General features: G+C 40.4%; 1 long non-coding RNA gene across 1 annotated transcript; it reads right to left on the bottom strand.

The window, feature by feature from the left end:
• Positions 1–163: 163 nt before the first annotated feature.
• On the bottom strand, positions 164–4,054 carry LOC120571567. Its single transcript, XR_005641245.1, has 3 exons — positions 3,931–4,054; positions 2,322–2,413; positions 164–2,058 (listed from the first exon to the last, which is right to left on the bottom strand). It is a non-coding gene; the product is annotated as an uncharacterized LOC120571567 (long non-coding RNA).
• Between the last annotated feature and the right edge of the window lie 1,292 nt (positions 4,055–5,346).

Genomic DNA, 5,346 nt, shown 5'->3' on the forward strand with positions numbered 1-5,346 from the left:
ATGGGTACACTGTTGTCATAAAGATTTAGACATCAGCAACAATACCCAGGTAGGCTGTGCCATTAAACGATGCTCAGTTAGAACAAAGGGGCCCAACGTGTGTCAAGAAAATATACCTCACACCATTACACCAGCCTGAAGCATTGATACAAGGCAGGATGGATCATTTTCCACTTTTTATTTTAAAGCTTTTTCTTTGATTACATTTTTTATAACTGATGAATACTTTATTAATGTTGAGTGAAACAGCGCATAACCTGAATTGACTGTATACTGACACATGATCCCACTACACGAAAGCATGATGGAATATATTTATGTGAATATGATGACAATTAGACCACATGATCACTGTTTATGATCATGACAAGGAAGAACAGGATGATTAAATAATGATGACGCTGACAGCAGTCATTTTTATCAATACTGATGCTACTGTCAGTATTAATAAAAAGATGGAGTTTCTGAGCACAAGGCAAATTCCACATAAATGTAACTTACTGTGGCAATAAACGCTTTTTCTGATTGTGATTCTGATCCAGCCAACAAGCCAATACATTTTACTGTGTCAGATTCTGAGTCTTGCTGACATGACCTTTGGGGATGACAAATATCTTCCACTGGGAGGAAACGTTTCTGCATTTGAGAGATATATTACAAGCAATGAGCGATACGTTCTGGAGCCAAAGCCAAAGCCAAAGCCTCCTGTGTATAATATCAGTGTTTTATGTTACAATGTTAGGTTTAGGGTAGCCTATTTACCATAACTGATGCATACATTCACGTAATTGTTCATTTTTATGAATGGCTTTATTTTTTCAATTTGTGGTCTGCATTAGCCAGGCTACTTAAAGTGCTTGGCACTTTGATCAGCTTTGGAGACATGGTATCATGCAGTTGGAAATATGATAATTATGGGTTTTGGAGGAAGCTTTTGTTATATTTGTCTTAATGCTTGTTTCACTGTTTTTTGTCTTTCCATAAATAACAATTTACAAATATTGAATATTCAGACTAAATATCAGCCGTTTCTAATTTTGTGTTTCTTGGTAGGGTTCTCTACCCTGAAATCAAATGAAATTCACGGCGAAAAACTAGATCTTGAAATCTGAAAATCAATGCCACAAAATGTGCTACTGGCCTCCTCAGTGGACAAATGTTGCTATTTTCTTTCATAAGCCCCCAAGCTTTAGTTGCACCCAATATTTTATGACACAATCAACGTCACCCTCTCTCCCTGGCCATCTTCATCTCTCCTTCTCCCTGTTCACTTTTTTCTAATCTTTGCTCCTCTGGCATAATTTCTCTCTCCTCCTGTTAGAGCCACTGTCCCCCTACCTGCCTGCCTGTGCTGGTACAGCCCCCCTCTCTCTGCCTCTGTCAATGTATTTTGCCCTTATAAGGAGAGAGCACAGGCAGACTGTACTAACCGCGTGAGCTCAGCGGGGGTGTTGCAGGGGCAGGGAGACCAGCGCGACTGTAACGGCAGGGTGAGATGGGAGGAGGATGGAGGAGAGTGGATGGACGGGTGTGTGTGTGTGTGTGTGTGTGTGTGTGTGTGTGTGTGTGTGTGTGTGTGTGTGTGTGTGTGTGTGTGGGAGGGGGTGTTGAGCTACCACACTTCTATCAATGACTCCAAATAAGACGACAGAAATAGGCATAGGAGAGGAAGAGGTGGGGTGGAGGGGGAAGAGGGGCTGGAGATTGGAGAGGCAGGTGAATGTATATGTGAGTGGGGATGCTTGTATGGTATGTCCAGTATGTATGTATAGTAATGTTAGTAAGTTACTAAGTGACAGAGCACTTCCCAGCAACATTTACCTTCCATGTCAAAAGCAAAAGTCGGTCCACACTGATAATATACATTAACAAAGCTCTAATTTTCTTGATTCTGACACTGTGAGTAGTGACTGCTTGATGCCAGCTCTCCCGCTGCCCACATACTCATCGATATGGAAGTCTAACATTTAGCTGGTGAGAGTCATAGAGGGAGAGTGTGGGCTACAGTACGGACGTCTGTGGTGCAACGTGACTGGTCCAGGCTTCAGATGTTCCGTCCTTTGATAAGAGGAAAAAGACAACATTTGACACTGTGAACCTAGTCATGCAAAATAATAACTTATTTAAAATTGTTGAACATGTTCACCCTGATTATCTTTTTTTTAAAACTACTTCTATAACAGAGTACTTCTATAACATAGTCAAACTCACAATGGACAGTTTGAAAAAAAAAAACCTGATAAAAATAGATGATGTAAAATCAGACATGTCGTCTCTTTTATTCCACGCATTCTTCTTCCTTGTCAAAACCTGACACCTACCCTACCCACAATGCAACTAGACCGCCGACCCTTTGGTTGGAGATTCGGGTGTGTAATGATAGTAGCAGCTAATGTAGCCTGGAGCCGGCAGCCTGAAACAGAGATGAGGAGTGGGTTACAGGAGGTCTGGTAAGTCACTCCCAGATTATTGTCATTTTCAAACTTGCAGTCTTCAGCCCCAAACGATGCTGACTCAAGTGACATCACAAAAGACAATATAATTCAAGACTTCACACAGCTGCCTCCGAAACCATAAAAGGCAGTCTACAACTGTTTCAACATACGCAGCAGTTACTTCCCAAGACCTACAAGCAGACTTTGATGTGTAAAAGAGTTCCCCTTTAATGGAATAAGCATTACGCAGTAAACCCTGAGATGTCTGTTAAATGTCATGATTTATTGGAGCATGTCAACAATATGGCTAGAATTCTTTTTGTTTGGACAGCTTGACTGTGGATGTCAAAGGTCAGCATGATGGACTGTGACTGCTGGTTTTTACATTTGTTCCTTTCGACGGGAAGCATTAATATCAAAATCAGTTAAAGTGAAACTATGTTTCTTACAAATGAAAAGCACAAATTATAAGCCATAAAACGCATCCTTCCACAATTCAAAACACTAAGGGTTTGGCTGATGCAACTTTTCTTGGTCTGGTATGACCAGTAGCTTATGGTGGCTAATGTTAGCTAAATGTAGGTAGGTATTGCTGACATTACTGAGTGAGTTCCCTGATGATTCTTTTTTTCTTGTGCTACTATTAGACTTTATCTTTTGGCATTTACCATTTTTCTCAATTGTCACTTGTGTCCACAGTGATTGATACAGTCTCACTTTAATACAAACCTACTTAAAGAAAGCCTCTTTCATCAAATTATCTCCTGTTGCAATTTTAATATTCCTTAAAAGTGATTACACAAATAATCAAGTCATCTTAATTTAAGACCAACCAACCTATGATTTTTTGTTGAACTTATCCATTTCCTTTCCTTTCTGGCGCTAAAATATGAGATTTTTGTAAAGAATTCTCCTGAAATAAATGTCCTCAGCTTTGATTTTCTCACCCCAAGTTGCTCTTTCACTGGTGCACTTTCATTCTCCTCATAATTCATAAAGCCTGCCTTTATAAAGAATAAACTCATCTGAGGACAGGCTCACACACCACAGGCAGTCTCTGCCATTAATGCAACGGCAAGCTGGATGGGACAACTGACCTAAAAAATAATAGACACTATATAAATAATCCAAGGTGCTGGTTGGCAATAATGCTCAGGTATTAATATTTCAGCCAAAAAAGACCTCAATTTCTGGCTTGCACTTTCACATATTGCAGGTTGGGTCTCGAGAAGACAGCTTGTCGTCTTTTGCACCGTATAATCAGTTTGGACAATCAAACTGAAAATGCTTTCAATTTCACAGCTGATACAATGTTAAAGGAGAATTTAACGTATTATCATATGAAGGGCATGAAACAGAGTCTTCGGTTCAATTAACCAAGTTAATGAGTGGCTTAGCAATCATTAATTCATATTTATGTACTGAGGGACTGTATACAGTAGGGATCTCTGGAGGCAAACTTTCCTTAGAAGCTTATGCAAATTGACTTACTCACCATCCTCCCTCAGTATCCTTGGAAACGAGTCATGTATTCATGCTGGTCTCCTTCAGTGCAGAGCCGCTGTCTTTCAGAGCAGGTGATGATCATGTGTCTCAGCCGGGGTCTGCAGTATCTGCTGTTCAGTCTGGCACACACACACACACACACACACACACACACACACACACACACACACACACACACACACACACACACACACACACACACACACACACACACACACACACACACAGAAAGACACTAGTGTGAGTCTACCCTTAACAGCATACAGAATTGAATTTCACGGTGTGGTGAGATGTAAACAGTTTATCTGTTAGCCAGAGTTCAGTCAGTCAGGAGGGTTCAATACAAAGCCTCACATCAAAGATGATGTTTATTCACAGGCAACAGGTAAAGCTCACTGTCCTCTCTCTTGTTTCAAAGAGAACATCTGGTCCTGTGCATATTTGAGTCATTAGGGGTGGCCCTGATTGTTACAACTGTAAAACTGGAGTATTTCATTGTTTGAAAGCCTTCCAGATACGGATGCAGTGAGTAAATGAATGATCTCAGTCTATTTCGGAGTCATTTTCCAAAGGAGAGAATGGCTCAGGCCATCACATTTACTGTAAACTGCTGTGCACCATCACCAACAGATGCCACCATTTATGTGCTGCCAAAGCCTCAAATTTCGGGACATATCCTCAGGACCTAATCAGTGAACAGATCGGTGCACACAGCTTTAGAATAAACTAACACTCAATGAGCTTCAGTGACTCATGAAAGAAATGTCTGGCGTTGGTTCTCTTCCGTTCCTCGGCCTTATCTGACATCCAGGTAGGGAAACTCTTTATAGCTTAAATATAAAGCTAAAATCCTCATAGCGCTACAAAATGAACTGATCACTGTTTTTCCTATTCTGCCTTCTTTATCTTTGGTGTCCGTTTCATCTTTGTGGCGCTCAGTTGCCAGCTAACAGGAGGGTGTCAACCACTGCAGCACCATGTTTCTTCCTCTGTGATGGACTACAGATGGCACAGGTGCATTCTGGTACATGGAGTCTACTCAGAGTTATTTCTTAGAACGTGTGCCTTGAGAATATAAATGCTCAAATATGTATGTATGCAGTGGTTGAAATATATTGTACCTATATGGGTTTTTTCACTATAACATGGTTTGATTCATATTTCATCAATTCTGCGGACTTTTCTCATTTGTATTACAAGATCATGTCTGCAGAGTTAATAATGTATTATAACAGGGAAGTTAAGGTCAAAACAAAACTAATGATTTCACATGATTACAAGCCGCCGATCTGAAGCTCCACTTCTTCAAACACACAGCTTCAAAAACAGGAAGAGACATATTTATTGGTAGACATTAAACTCTTCTGGTTTTCATTTAGGTTTAGCAGACAGCACAGAGACTGTC

Source organism: Perca fluviatilis, chromosome 13 (assembly GCF_010015445.1).
Source record: "Perca fluviatilis chromosome 13, GENO_Pfluv_1.0, whole genome shotgun sequence".
In the NCBI taxonomy this organism is placed as follows: domain Eukaryota; kingdom Metazoa; phylum Chordata; class Actinopteri; order Perciformes; family Percidae; genus Perca; species Perca fluviatilis.